The sequence below is a fragment of the Brienomyrus brachyistius genome, chromosome 5 (genome assembly GCF_023856365.1).
Source record: "Brienomyrus brachyistius isolate T26 chromosome 5, BBRACH_0.4, whole genome shotgun sequence".
Lineage (NCBI taxonomy): Eukaryota > Metazoa > Chordata > Actinopteri > Osteoglossiformes > Mormyridae > Brienomyrus > Brienomyrus brachyistius.
In genome coordinates this window covers 21916650-21932910 of record NC_064537.1, presented here as the reverse complement: position 1 = coordinate 21932910, position 16261 = coordinate 21916650, and the positions used below count along the sequence as shown (strand labels likewise).

Sequence of the window (16261 nt, the reverse complement as noted above, 5' to 3'; positions counted from 1 at the left end):
ACCCTGGTTTGGGTTTTATGTAACGCCACTTTGGGTTGAGGGGGGATCCGTTAGACAGGCAGGCTGCTGTATCTCGGGGGGGCCCCATTTGGTTTTCAGGAGTTTGTGGGGGTAGAAGCCTATAAACATGGGGAAAGGCCGCGGAGTCCGCCTGATCGTGGCGTATCACACGCTGCACACGCAAACAGGCGGCTTTCTTAAAGGCACGGTTACCCTCCTAGCTCGTGGTCACACGGGCATCAGTCGAGTCCTTTCCTGCACGTGTTTTCCTTGTTCACTCGCTCCAGGCTGGGACTGGGTCGTCCGTGGCATTGTACGGATGCTCAGGGGTGGAGCACATCAGCCAGCGCAATCGCCCCTTTGACAGAGTCAGCAACCCGGGCTCCCAAGTGACCGGACTGCCTGAGTGTACCTGCGCGTAGGCATGCGTATTGTATGCATGTCCGCATGTGTTTGCGTGCGCAGGTGCGCGTCATGGCCGTGACACGCGTGTGCCTGCATTCCCGGTTAACGCGTGCCTTCGGTGACACGTACACGTGCGCGAGCTGCGCTGCCGGCATCAGACACATGGCGGAGGGCTGCCGTGGCCCCCGCCCATATGGGCCGCCGGCGGTCGGTGCCAAGTTTAAACTCTGCGCTTAGTAATACATCTGGAGCGGACCTGCACTCTTAATTGCCTCTAATACCTGAACACGGAGCTATGCTGACACCCGACAGCAGAGGGGATTAAACATGGCGGGAGCCACTGACCAACCGCATCTCTCCATTTCATCTGCTGTAATGTAACACCCCCCCTCCACCCCCCCGCCCAACCCACTAAGTGTGTCAGCTGGTACAGTGACCAGAGCGCCGGTCCTGTGACAAGAAGGTTCTCGGATCAGATCCCGAATAATTCAACACCAGCTCAGGTCGCAGTCCCCCTCGGCTGGTACGTGACTGAGAACGACGCCGGCCACGATTCACATTGTACTTCGCACATTTTAATGTTATCTCAGCTACATCAGCTCAGTGAGCTACATCAACAAAAAGCCAGGTGACTGTGTTCAGTTAAATACAAAACCAACTACAGAGGAATATTTCGATAAAATGTTGATTACAAAATTATCATAATTTTCAAATGCACATTAGCATCCCCTAAATGACACACTGCCTTATACACATTAGTTAGTATTAGTACCACCACTAGCCCATAAGACTGATGTCGCCCAATGCTCTGTGAGCAAAGAAAGTGAAAGGCATGATGTACAGAGTGGAACAGGGGGCGGAGCAGGACAGGGGTGGAGCGTGATGGGGGGGGCATAACAGGGGGCAGAAGAGGACAGGGGTGGAGCATGACAGGGGATGGAGCAGGACGGGGGGTGGTGCATGACAAAGGGCGGAGCAGGACAGGGGTTGGAGCAGGACAGGGGTTGGAGCCGGACAGGGGGTGGCACATGACAAAGGGCGGAGCAGGACAGGGGGTGGCACATGACAGAGGGCGGAGTGGAACGGAATGCAGAGCAGGACATGGCACAGAGGGCGCAGGTCCCCAGACACTGTCTGCACCCTAACACACCTGGAGAGCCTGGGGATTAATATTGGGAATCTGCATAAGTGGGTGAGGAGTAAAATGAGTCTGATCTTCCCAGGACAAGGGCATTGGCCCGGCAGAGATAAACAGCATTCCTGCTCACTGGGAATTAATGGGCTTGAAATGACCGGACCTTCGAAACTGAAAGTCATCCTAAATATACACCAATATATGCATTTTTTAATAATGATCTCATGCATTTTTAATTAACTAAAATAAATTTTAATGGCTTACAGCTAGTGGCAGTCATTTCGATGCACTTCTAGAGAGACATGAACATGTAAAATGAAGATTTTGTGCAACCTGGTACTTTTACCTTAAAGAAAGTCATGTCAGCAGGACGAACATTCAACAAATTCTGAATTCCGGAACCAATGACTAGCACCAAGTCAACATCACTACAGTGGTACTACTGGTGTCCCTGATTACCCCGGAGGTGCCTTTGATTCCCGGCGGTAATCCCGAAAACACTGGCTGAGATAATGGTCCCCTGCCTGCAGTCCATCAGAGTGCCGGAGTAACGCTACAAAGAGTTTAGATCACAGCCGCATGTGCTGAGACCGCGTGATTCCAAACCCAGCTCCGGTCCCCGATGTAAGCCGATATGAAGGGGCAAAGCCGGCCGTAGTGGCGTTCCTCCAAAGTCACAATGCCCCCATAGTGCTCTCAAGCACCTCCAGGAAATCCTCTTCCTCAATGGGTTCAGAGAACCCTTTAAACAAGAGATTTATTTAACCACCAGGAGCACCGTCTGGCCTAATGGGGGGGGAGGGGGGGGGGTGAGATGAGATGAGAGATCTTGAGTGGATTCTCAAGCACTTGGGCCGACAGGCGCTGCTGGGCCCTAGCAATCAGGTGGAGCCTTTAGCAGGTGCGCGCGGTAGCATCAGCATCGCCAGGTGACATGGCGGGCAATGAGGGGGTGGGGCCTCGTGACCTGAGGGGTGCCTTTCCCTGACCCCGCACTTGAGCAGGGTAGCCCGCGCTTCATTAATGTTCACCTCAGGGGGGCGACATCCATCACACCAGAGCGACGGCTGGTCTGAAATGATGATGAATGTCACGCGACTCTCCCAAGCAAAAACAGTGTGTGGGAGAGACAAAGCGACCAAAAAAGATAAAATAAAGGTCTGTGTATAACATGAAGTCACAGCCAGAGCGCAGCAGTAATCAACCTACCGTACACCATGTAAACTGGCAAACTTTACCACCAATTCGCGGTGCCACATTCCACAGAAGCCGATAGGTGTCAACGCGCTACACATTCAGAAAACACTTACAAAATCGGAACACACACGCGAAACAAAAAACTCACAACACAACAGAAGTGAGCCACAACACAATGGAAGTTTCCGGGGGACACTGAAACGAGATGGGCCGTGGGGCTGGTTAGTATATTGAAAGTGCATCGATAAAAGATATAGGATAAACCCAATGTCCTTTATATCGATATACTTTAATCGTGTGTTAAAATTAGGGTTCTAATAGCTATTTCGAACAGAGACCAATAGTGTTCCTTCCTGGTTGTAAGCACAGTGAGAGTTTTTGGTCGTGAATTTTCTTTATTCTAACAACATAGGTCTCACTTACTTAGTGACTTGGGGCAAGTTTCCTGAAGTCTTATCTTCCCGAAGTCTTCGTAATGCTACGTCGTTCATACGATATATCTTTTAACGTAAACCTTATGAACGACGTAGCATTAAGAAGACTTCCGGAAGCTCACCCTTGGTCCATAGGGCTGGATGGTACAGTATAGACCAAAAAACAAAACCTCTGTATTTTTAGGCAGATCGGCACGATATTTTCTAGGAAGTCTGCTAAATGTTCAAAAACACGTGTAAGATATAACAATGACTTTCCCATCCATCATCTTCCCTGTCAGACACCGCTAACTGAATGGTTTTAATGTAGCTGTGAATTCTGGGATTCTGTGCACCACCATAACTGCAGCATTTGCATTACATACAACCAGGAATGAATACTATCGATTTCTATTAAGAATCTTTAATAGAGCTCTAATTAATCTGATAAAAACAGTATTGTGTTATCCTATAGCTTGTTTTGAAAATACATCAATATACGCTAAACATTCGATGTTCCAATATGGCCACTGTAACATTCCTGTGAAAGACTAGCTTTGCATATGTGTGTGCGCATGTCCCTGAGGGGGTCCAGTGGTGAAATGCCACAGCCATTGAGATCGCTCGTGGGAGGTTGGAGGAGACAGGACTAACCAACCACATGTCTTGGTCCTGCCTCCTCCAGTTGCTTAGACCCACCTCCTCTACAGTTTGATTGGTTATCGCTCTGAATCAATCATTTTTCGTTCTGCCCTCAGAACATTTTTGTGTAGCCATTTGATAGGCATTTGAGTATCGTAAATAAGCACAGCAGAGGAGGATAGGGTGGCAGCGATGGGAGGACGCACAGGCTGACTAGCTAAGGAGAAATAACCTGAATGGGTCATATATATCACGTCCACCGACCTCCTCTGCTTCCCTTATGTACCAGCCTTTGGCCTGTGGTCTGTATTTAAAAGCTGCTAACTCCTACAATATGCACCAAACGTGCCAGACTGGCCAGAATGTGTTTCTATACAAGCACTCGCTACAAAATCCAAGCCAAAAGCCTTTTTTTTTTATCTGCAATTCTTGCACGGCAGATATATTTGGACAGAAATGCACCGGCCTGGCGTTCAGAGCCGGCAAACAGAGCTAGGTCCCATTGGCGACACCCCGTGCCACCCAGTCTAACTGGATGGGTTGCTGCGTCCAGAGGTCACCGACAGCAGGGGGCGTCGTGGCTCACAGGAGAGGCTGGGGCTCGCCGCAGTCGGAGATCTCAGGTTCCCACGGCAGTGCGAGTTACTCTGGTAAACCCAGAGCGTGTGGCTCAGCGACTGCCACTGAGAAGCGCCGCCCTGGCACAGGAACGGCCCAGTTTCCCCACACAGAATCACTCAGTTTGAGTGCTTTCGGGCTGAAAGAAACTAGGAGAAATATTTTTACAGTAGATTTAGGAAATTTTAGGTCGCCTATCATAAGCACCGAGCATTAGCGCGCTGGGAGCATCTCCGCCTCACAGACAGGTGCATAAAATTTAAATTAAATAAGAAGCCGGCTAAACGTCAATCATTATGCACATCGTCAAACCTTGCATTCAAGTTTCGGATAAGCCCCAGAACTGCCAAGGTTTCTTATAAACCCACCCCCCCCCACAGAAATGTCAGCTCCAGCTGACACTGGTGACGGCGGGTCCCCGTCGACTCGAGACACGGCACGCTTGGCATTGGCGGAGCCCATGGAGAGGATTCGGATAAACCGCATCACTTTCACCCCAACACAGAGCACTACCTGCGGACATTCAGCACAGGGAATTTACAACAGAAATGCTCCATTTGACCGAAACGTTCCCTTGTGCTCTGAAATGTGGATTCGAACTAAAAAAAGAGTGAGATTATGACTCATCAGATATAGTCAGGGTGCAAAATGCTAGAGCAAAGAGCAAGTAGGTAGAGAGAGGAGATCTGATGTTCGACTGATAAAATTTGGGTTTTAATTTGCAGTCATTTAACTGCAGATAAATGGAATGGCGAGGGAGGGGAGGTGCCCGAAATACTGCGGCTTAGCGCAGAATAAATGCTCTCTTCAGGAGATAAAATGGGATTTCACTTTAACGCGATGGCCCCTTAAATGTTACACCCCTTTTGGCTTTACAGGTTCTGCCTTTGGAAGGAAAGGTGGACCGGCCAACATAATAGGAACGTCATTCGGGAAGTCATCCTGGAGCAGACGTACGCACCTTTGCCATAAGGACGATGACAGGAGCGGAGTATGGCCGCTGTTAGCGATTAGCCACACGTGACAATTTAACTGCTACTTCAGCGGAGCATGTAATGGGGTGAGTGATTTCCGGCTCACTGCGGTGTCACTGAGCGGAGAGCACTCCCATCGTGAAGCGCTGTCCTCCTGTCTCAGTGCGACATCCTCCTCTTCTCAGGTGCAATATTGCTTTAACTATTTTAACAAATTATCTACTGTGATTCCTAGAGCAGTTACAAAATGCCCAGTTCACTTTTCCGAATGCCAAAAGTTAGAAAATATAATGAAAACACTTTGTGGGTGCAAATGAGTCATAGGTAAAGGGTACGACAGCTACTACTGTATTAAACCAGGTAAAAAGGTCCAGGACAATGGCCTTCAAATTTATTACATCCCTGTTTTAAGAAGACAAACACGAAAAAAAATGGAACTGAAAGAGCGATAGTTTTCTTGTCCTTAAAAAAAAAAACAATTTCGAAAATGAAGATGTTTCTCAAATAAATCACATCCGGGTTAATAAACCTGTCAACACTTTGATTTTCTTAAAAAAATAAAGAAATAAGAGAACAAAAAGCAAACAAAAATATGGGCTGTTCACCTCAATTTGTTTATTTTATTGCCACTTTAAAGGTCATGGTGACAGGAGTTTCAATCCGGAACATTTGACAATCGTTTAACTTGTTGGACCCCCCAACCTGCCCACACGGCTGACACCCCCACAGCTTGACGCACGGGCGGCCCAGCCCCCCCCCCACACATGCCGGATTGCACCCTGTCCTGATGGATGTCACTTTAACGGCCTTTAAAAACAGGCCGACAGGCCGGAGAGTGATGAATAGACGTCAGCTGCTGTATCACTCAGAGATGATGTACGGTCCGCCGCCACGTGTCATCTTTCGGCGGGGATGTGCGGAAAATACATATTTCACACTTTTCCTCTCCGCTTAAATCACGCACGAGGTGTGTGTGCCGACCCACACCCCACTGCCTCACTCAGTGCAAATCTCTGAACACCACTCGAGTGCAAGAAGAGATTTCAAATTATTCTTTTTTTTTTAAATCTTTTTACATTCTCCCCTTGTGGCCCATTATTGGGTTTACTTCCAAGTCCCCTTTAATTTTGTTCTATTCAATAAAATCAATTAGAATCAGGGTTATATCAGAAAAATCAATACAAATAGCTGACTAACTCCTGCAAGGTGTTAATCTGTATTCAAGGACGACATCCTGATTTCACTCGATTTTTTTTCTCCCAGCAGAACACCAAACTCTCTTGCAACCTGTGTGCCGGAATGACAAATACCTGCTCCGGATCCTGAAATCGGTTACATTGCCTTTATTTTTTTCCCCCCGGACTCCTCATCATAAAGAAAAGATGATGGAGCCTTAATGGGTTCGCTGTTTAATGGCAGACCAGTAGGGGTGGGGAAGCGGGAGCGGGGGGGCTGACGGCCGTTTGGCACATGCCTTCGCCTTTCATTCTGATCGATGCTTCAGTGTAACCTATTAGAAAAGTACGTTCACGTGTCCTTTCTGTTGTGAAAGGAGATGAAGTGGATTTGTGCTAGTTTAGGCAATTACCATGCTACTGGGTTCCTGTGATTACCACAGAAATTAATTCCGCATAGTCATGGTCTTTCTGCAGTGCTCGGTTTGCGTGCAGTGATTGACTGCCACCTGCAGTGGTCTACACATGTTCTTGAACCCGACCCTCGACCCACAATTCTGGTCCAGAGCGCATGGAGGACCCAGTGCACCTCCCAACGGAAGGGGTGAGGGTCGTCGCCAGTGGCAGAACTGAACCCAAACCCTAACCCATATGCACAAACTTCCTTGCTTACGGGGCTGCCCCCGATCCCTGGGCGCCACCTCAACACTCCACAGATTGATGTTAGATTCACATGCAGCGAAGTGTGTCAGCTGGACTGTCGATAAGTCAGCGGTGCGCCCACCCCGCGGAATCGAGCGGACCTTCAGAAGGCACGATGCCTGCCCCAAAACCCTTGGCACTATCCTGAACGTGCTGGATACGACTGCAACATTAACTACCGTTTACAAAAAAAAAAAAAAGGGGGATTATCGACGGGGGCGATGATGTATCCCAGGCGACCCACTAATCTTAAGAGATACAGTTTTGAGTTTATTAAGGGAATGTAACACAAGCCTGGCTCGCACATTCTGGAAAAGTGGATAGATAATAACAACAGGTCAAGCCACGAGCAAATCATGGCCGCCCTCCTGGGTGACGCCGATTACTGTCACGTCGAGCTGACAATCATGCTGCAGATAATCCTATTTTTCAGATGAAGCCCAAATTATATTATGTCACATTGTATTTTGCATATGCCATCACACCGGATTAAGATATGGTATCTGAACAACGAGGACTTTAGCACGGGAAAAAGCCAGCGCGTCGGAGGGCTCGAATTAAAGCCCGTCGCCATATCGCTCTGTTTCCAGGCAACAATGGAAGCTTCAGTCCGTATTTGGAAACACAATGCATATAGTTTGTATACTGTATGCGATCTACCCGCATGAACAGATGGCGCTATCTAAGTGTGGAGAATTCTTTCGTATCTTCCCTGCATCATGCCAGGTGTTAAACGCTCTTGCCGTTCATTATTTTGCAGGAGAGGTGCTCCTGAGGAAGCTGCTAGCGAGCGGCCTGTCTCTTCCCTTCCTACTCCCTGCTTCCCCTCTTCCCGGAGCCCCCGACTCAATGGCACGTTTCAGGAAACTGAACGGGGAGGACGGGCGTCCCCAGCTCCACCGGCCAGCGGGATTAAAGGCAGGGGCTAGGCCGTTAGCAGGGAAATGTAGCACTGGTGCCCTGAAATACTGCCGCAGTCTGCTGGGGATTGAGGAGAGCAGGATAGCTACCAGCTTAATGTGATGGGCTGTGAGACATCGAGCCGGGGCACATAATGGGGGGGGGGGGGTAATAAACAGGTGTGAAGTATTATGATGCTAGCAGGCTGTCCTCAGGAAATAAAATTGAATCGGACTACATCGTGGCCTCCTGTGTGTGTCTGTGCATGTCCATGGGTGAGCATGAGCATATGCATGCGCATCTCTGCGTATGCGAGAGCGTGTATGCACGTGTGTGTGCGTGCGTGTGTGTGTGTGTGTGTGTGTGAGTCTTGGTCACCGTCAGTTTCCTGGTCCTTGAAAGTGACCAGAAGAAAATTGACAAGACAAAGTTTGTGGTTCTGGGCTAGATGGCCAGGTGGGGAGGGAGGAGCCATTCTGCCCCCCCCGGCCTGTGACACCGACCTCTCACTGAAAAAAAACAGGTGGGCGGGGCTTGTTTCAGCAGCAGTGCTGCAGAGAGGGCAAACTTGTCCTCCTGAAATGATTCACCCGGGGCGCCCTTGGAAGGCCCGCATGGCTGCCCCCGCTGGGAGGGCCAAATGAGGCTTCCTGTTCCAATTTGCCCTGGATGGCAAGCTTCCTTCCTCCCTGCCGCTCTCTGACCGGCGCCACTGGGCCGGCCCCCTCATCGTGGTGCAAATCGCACCGCGGTCCCACGCTGGGAGCGTGGCCACCCCATGCGGGACTCGACCCACCGACCCCCAGCCGTAATGGCGAGTGCGCTGCCTGCCGAGGCACTGTCCAAGCATGGATCCGTGCTGTCAGACAGCGGCACCCCCCCCAGAATGCTAATGTTCGGCTCCCATGCGCAGACCACCAACACTCTGTGGTATAGAAGCACCATTTAAAAAAAAAAACACACTAAAGTGCCAACTGCACTAAGTAAGCGGCAGGGCGCATCAAATGCGAGAATGTTTAAAAGCCAAGATAAAAAGTGTAAAAAGCACTGAAGTTCTCCCGTTAATTGCAGAGATGATGGGCTCTCCTCAGCGCCGAGAGGGTCCGGCTGCCCCAGGTATGCCTGTCAGCCCCGAAACACCGGCACGCCTCGCTCCCAGCCCGAGCACATCGTCTCCTGATGCGTAGTAGGGCCGCCTTTTCACACATCATGATCAACTAAATCTGCACAGATGTATCAATTACAAGCATCGCAAAATAAAACTAAAACGACGGAAAATAAAGACCATACGGCCGGCATGTTTTCGGGGCTGTTCTTGGATCTACAAAGTCATTTAGATCCTTAAATTCCTCCAAAAAGCCTTTTACCGAATCAGAATCCCAGTTAGAGGCCTAACTGGCCGTGAGCATTCCTGCTGCTCCGTGTTGGTTTCCAGCAGCGGGGGCTGCAGGGGTGGGGCTGCGGCCTACCTGGCTGGGGGGGCCTGCTCACTTGGGGACCGGTCTTCGGCGTCCTCCTGCTCGCTTGCTGGCACTGCTACTGGCTGGGGGGGGCTCTCCTCTGGCGTTGACGGCCACGCTCACAGCTTCAGCATGTCTCTGTGCGTGTTGCTGGTTCTGGGGGGAACAGGAGAGGAGCGCGTGTGCTCAGCAAGGCCAGCAGCAACGTTCAGATGCTGCCCCCTTGTGCTACATGCTTGGGGGCCACCAGTGACATCATTGTCAACCTTTTTTTCCCATAAAAACATGCAGAAGCAACTGCAACTTGAGTTCCCCCCCGGAAGCTATGGGCACGAGGCAGGGAACAACCCAGGACGGGGGGGTCAGCCCCCCCAAAGTAATCCACAGAATTTCTGAAGTATAGCCCTGCTTGGTATGTCAACAGTTATGCATGGAGATAGTCACAGCGCTCGATCAAAGGAAGGTACCAGAGAAATCGCTTTGTTATGTTCCACTCCAGCGACGGCAAAACGACACTCAAGTACTGTGCTGATAGTCTATAGTCTATCGTAACAGGTGCATCCTAAGGCCGCAATAAGAAGCGTTATTAATGGCCTGGGTTTTTAATATGGAGAACAATAAATTAACTACATGAGATGCATATAAATGAAACAAGATGACGACTCAACAGCCCAGGAAGAAGTGACGCCTCTTAGAGATTTATGAGGGGGCTCAGAGATGGGGCTCAACTTGACATTTGTATTTCTCTTTTTTTTCCCCTCTCACCTGGACACCTGCCTTGCCTTAACGGTCAGCGACCCCCACCGAGAGCCCGTCTGAGGGACACCTGGCCCATAATCGTCTGTTCTGACCCGCACACGCCAACCGGTGGGAGGCAACATGCAAAGGTCACGCGTCCCGAGGCCCGGAGGGGGCAGCACCCGCGGGGGTGCTCACCGCCACTGCGCTGGAGGTCACGCCAGCCAACCTGTACGCTGACAGAGAAAAATACGAGGACTCCGCGGCACCCTGGCACATCTGAGGGAGCCGATAAGGGTGATTTCACGCCACAGAACCATTCATTTCACTGCCCTTGTTTCAACTGAAACTCAATACGGAACCGTAATCCAACACCCCCCCCCCCACCCCCCCCCCCCCCGGCCCGACACACCCCCTCGCCCCCTGGCGCTCGTCATTATTCCTTTTTCAGGCGGTCTTAAGACAGCTTGCATCTGAGCCGAGAGAAGACGGCTTCTTCTCACCTTGACACACCTCTAATGAACCTTTCCCTTGTAAGTTTACCTTCCCTTGGAGTGTCAGTCACTCGTTTTTTTCCCTTTTTCACAAACCCATACAGGGATTTTTCTATTCTTATACTGAGGAGTCGAGCAGATCTACAGCCATTTACATTCCCTGTAAGCTCCTGCCTGCAGAGGGACGGACACAGCATAAACGCCTGACTCTTACAGCCCTGGGGCCACATTCATTGTCCTGGCAACACATACTCCAGAATTTCCTCCATCCAAATTTATGAGCTAAAGGAGAGACTGTGATGCTGTTGGTACTTTCGACCGTAAAACCTGTCATTGTTTATTGTCAAGCCTCATCTTTAACCGAAACGAGTTCCGGATTACGCCCGCGTAGCCGGAATGAAGAAGTGTGTCACTCTTCGCCCCTGTAGATGGCGAGAGCTCACCAGAGCCCTGTCACATGATCAAGGTGCCGTCACGGATAGCGCCGTCGGAAGCGACACTGGGCCAGACGGCTTTGAGAAACTTGGAGACACAATAAAGATGCCGCTTCCGCTTCCTTTCCAGCCCCATTCCTCCGTCCCCTGCTGCATCCTGGCAGCTTCCATGATCCCTTTCTACTCCGACGCTCCTGTCCCAAAATAAAAACCGGAGTTTTTAATGAAGCGCCTAGCGACACAGCTCATGGCTGCACACAAAGGCGGCCGCTCAGGTAGTGCTGGAAAGTAAAAAAACAAAAAAACAGGGACCGAACCAGCTTCCGGCAAGTGGGCAACAGTTACACGATATCTCACAAGCATGTTCTTAATTACAGTATTTAGGGCAACAAGGAACCCCGACTTCATCGGAACGTCCGAGATCTTCTGTCGAGTTTAAAATCTCTGGCTGAACTGCATGCGCCATCCCGTCAGTTCCGCCTAACGTCCTCCATCTAGACCCAAACGCTCTTCCGGAAACCTAACGCCGTCTGTTCCTCTTCCGTGCGGCTCCTACATGTCGTTCGAGCTGTATTTGTTTAAGCGGAAAAGAAAACCTGTCATTCTAAGTGCTTCGGGGGGAAAGGACGACGACAACGGAAAAAAATCAGACAAGTGCAGGCGAAACTGCAGGCGAAACAGATTCTGAAGGAGGCGCTTACTGCTGCATCAAATTCCAACACAAACGGAACGTGGGAGCAGACGCATTCTCTATGCCAGAATGCTCGCAAACAATCCACTTTGTATTAGACAAGTAGCCCTGATATCCGGGCTATCAAGATGTAATTACACAAAACAACCTCTAAAACTTGGCTCTCCGCCGACAGCATCGAACGTAAATCTACAATATGTGCGGTTTCATCTTGCGCTACTTAGCGAAACCCTGCCCTGCCTGCAAGCCTGTACCTGTGCCCATCGTATTTCGATAGAGCTAATTCACCGCAACTCTGCATATAAAGTTTACGGTTCTGGCTGGGTTTCCCGCTAACAGAATGTGGGCTGTGGCTTCCCCACAGATGCATCATCACCCCTAAGGAGGGGTGGAGGAAAACCACACGGATGTCTGACTAATCGTGCCACTCGCCGGTCACAGAATCCCCCAGCATATATACACGCGGCCTACCTAACCCCCCCCCACCTACCATCGCTGACGCTCTTACCTGTGCGGAAAACGTGCCTCATGCAGCACACACGGGAAAAAAAATGAAGAATCTATGCTACCCTAGGAGGACACGCCAAGCTATGTGCTACAGTAGCTGCTACTCTCCATACGCCGACAGAATGGCCGTCACACTCCAGGGGAGATGTAGCTGACCAGCCCCTTCTGAGCCGACAGGAGCACATGTCAGGAGGCTAACTTCCGATTCAGAAACAGAACTTACAAATAAGTGAAGAATGATCTCCGCAAAAAGACGAGTAATAACGAAGGGAGATTTAGCTGAGCTCCGTATGCAAGGTTGCTGTCTTCCACCCCCAGTTTGAATAATCACTTCTCATGTACCTCTGATCATACTCCAGAGGAAAAGAAAGACAGACATCGCAGGAAGGAACAGAGAGGGTTTCCCGTCCTCCCCGTTCGACTTTTATTTTTATTTAGTTGTGTAATAATGGCTTTCAGCTACCTACGATCTTCTTTCAGCTGGAACACACGACGCGGATTTCCAGCGTGGTCGGTGTGATAGCTGAGCGAACAATCCATGTTAGAAATGTCCTCTCAGACAAGGCTCACCCACGCACACACACGCTCACAATCACACACACACACACACACACACACACACGCACAAGCACATGCAGAGAAGATAGCGGTTCCCATCGTTGTCAGCGCCGTCAACGGGAAGGCGTATGTGCGTGCACATATCACGAAATCAGTAAGCCGCAACTCTGAATATCTCCTCTATATTGGTGAGAGCTGTTTAATGAAAAACTAATGAGAACTGAAAGTATATAATGAAGATGAAAAGTGCTGTTAAACGTCTATATGTGGCAAAGCCATCACTGGCACTGGGTGACATGCATGCCGTTTCCTTCTCCGAAGCAATCAGGAATGGGATGACAGAGATGGGAATTCACACCGTGATCAGTGGGCAGGTCTGGTTTCCCCCACATAGGGATGACACCCCGAATGAACCCCATCATACTGAATGGGACTTTTGAAGGTAGGGGGCATAAGAGGGGCCATAATTCATATCGAGGGGTCAACCTTATCCTTATAACTAATGCTTTGTTTTGAATCCGTGATTGACAGGGGGAGGAAGTACTCTGGGGACCAATCAACATTCAGCATTGGCCAGTACCCTTATGGCCCCGCCCCCATATACGCCCCTGTTTAACTCCAAAGTGGAGTCCAGTCATGAATCTGTGCAGTGGCCGTCTGCCTCATTCCCATACAGCCGGGGGTCGAGGAGGCCTCATCTACACTTAATCAAAGCTCACCTGACCTGCTTCAAAGAGCATGCCAGGTAGGGGTCAGCTGCCAGCGCCAGGGACCCCCACAGGGCCGCGTGAGCACGACCGGCAATGTGCCGGTGACCAGAGAACTATCCATCTTAAACATCTTAGGACTTTCATCCTTAGCCATTCAATAACTTCAAAATCCCCAGAAAACTAAAAATAAAGTCCAGGTGCAGTCAATCACTCACACTTCATGTCTCTGCAGGGAAATAACAGTTGAAGGGGGAAACAAGGCGAATCTCCCATCTGCTCTAAAATAAATTTGGAACTGTCTCTGGGGTCTTTAAGAGAGTGTTTTGCCCCGAGTGGGAAAAAAAGGAGAAAAGTAAGAAAAATATACTTCTTTACAACACTTATAGGTCAGGAGGACCAAAATGATCTGTTTTAAAGTCCTAAACGATGCCAGACTCACCACTCAAGGACTGTGCCTTACATTAGAGTCCGTTTTAAAAAATGCTCCCGAACATGCATCAAGTAAATGCCGGTATATCACACAGCATGCATATTTTAAACACAGGCCCCATTTGAGGGAGTACAAGTCATTAAAAAGAACACACAAACGCTGTAACGGTGGCAAAATCCATCCCTGCTTGATGTTCAGACGAGCGCATCTTAGCCACAAAGAAAGTACAAAAAGACCACATAAGTTGTCAAACTAGTAGCGGTTCGCAATTACCGAGCAATACGATCTACAGCGACATTAGCATATTAAAAGGGAGATGCCACTCGAGGAGGAAGATAATGACGGTGGGCTGAAAATAACTTCCCACTCGCTTTTCGTGAGCCGCGTGTGGCCACAGTGGAGCAGAGAGAGACAGTAACACACACACGGACGCACGTATGTGCAGGGCTATGTGATGAGCCAGATGCGGCGGGGCCGGCCGGGGCCATGCGGGCGCCGCTGCACCGCGCACAACGCCACCCTTTCTGCAGCCCTTTTATTTGTCGCTTCTGTTTCCGATTTTTATTTATTTCCGTCAAGCTGGCAGCCAGCCAGCTTCGCGGAAGGAACAATTAACGTGACGGGAGGAGGCAGGGGTTAACGATGCGGCCTGTCTCTTGCGTCCGGCCTGCGTGGATACGGATGCGACTCATATGCTGGAGGAACAATTAGTTTCCTTTGCCGTGCTGATTGCACAGTCCCTGGGCGTTAATGGCGGAGGCACGCCCACGTCCTGGTGTACTGCCGGCCGCCGGCCCCCGGATAAGGGACCCATCGCGGACCCCACCTGCCATGGTTCCCAGGGAAGGGGTCCACCTCAGACCCTGCTAGTAACGGGGCTCACCACGACCCCACCAACCACGGGTTCCACATGAGGGGCCCCCCTCGGACCCCGCCAGTCAAGGGGCTCACCGCGGGCCCCACCAGCCACAGGTCCCACACTGAGGGGCCCATTGCAGACCCCCACCAGCTCATAATCATCAAGGTCTTGGAGGAGAAATCAGCCCTGTGCTGCCAAGTCCCACATATCACCACAGTTCAGGCCGGGCCGGTAAAGCAAGGAGGCCGGACTGAGCCGGGCCGGTAAAGCAAGGAGGCCGGACTGAGCCGGGCCGGTAAAGCAAGGAGGCCGGACTGGGCCGGGCCGGTGCTGCCTCCCAGTCAAGTGAAACAGATTCAGAAATCCTGGTTTGTTCTCCCGCTGCACGGGGTCTTACCCAGATCGTGGCTTCGCTGTGTGCCAATGAGTTGTCCCTAAATAACCCCCATTCCCCCCACTACAGGCCATGCCACCCTCACACGCCCAGCTTTATTCTCTTTGAGCCCTGTGATATATTTTTTTTAACCCTGATCTCTACAGATCCCTGCTGAAATATGGCATTTCTCCATTTGTTCAAAGGCTATGTACCAAAAGCAACCAAATTTAATAAGACAAAGCAACATATGCCAGACCGAAATAATATGCGGAATCGCATCCAGTGCACTGGCTTTGTTCATTTCCCTTTTTTTTTTCATTTCATGATTAACACCTCCGTTAAATCTGCCTTTTATTGTATGCCTGAAATACATTCTTTATAATGTTTTTTTTGATTACTGAGACTGTCCAGTTGAAGGACAAAGAATTTTTTGTTTAATAGAAAAATAATTTATTTGTAATCAGGAAAAGAGCTGTGCTGAAATTAAAAAAATGTAAATCACCTCGGAAAGTTGGGAAAGCTGGGAGAGCTGGAAAGGCCACTGGGATTGAGGAGCTGAAGCTTACTGCCGAGGATCTCAGCATGGAGGCTGCAGGACGCGGTTACTCTGTGTTTTTATTCTCATTACATGTGGAAGCACCTCCTGATGAAGTCAGGATTACAGGGACGGAGGAACCGGCCCCCGTGCGCTGCTTCCTGCGTGGGGCCTGTCGCTGGAGTGGGCCCTGAACCACTCACACCACAGGTGTGCGCAGCACAGGCCTTTCATTACGCTCTGGCGTGACAGCAAGACCCACGGCTCTGTCACCTCCTCTCCTCGCGGCCACGCTCTTCAGCTCTCGT

At 50.3% G+C, this 16261-nt stretch overlaps 1 protein-coding gene across 1 annotated transcript in view; it reads right to left on the bottom strand.

Annotated features, from left to right (window-relative positions):
- rbfox3a (RNA binding fox-1 homolog 3a) overlaps positions 1-16261 on the bottom strand; it is a 421773-nt gene that overhangs the window by 325386 nt on the left and 80126 nt on the right. The window contains exon 2 of the mRNA XM_049015628.1: positions 9631-9777. The gene's annotated coding sequence lies outside the window, so the exon portion shown is untranslated. The remainder of the gene's footprint in view (positions 1-9630; positions 9778-16261) is intronic.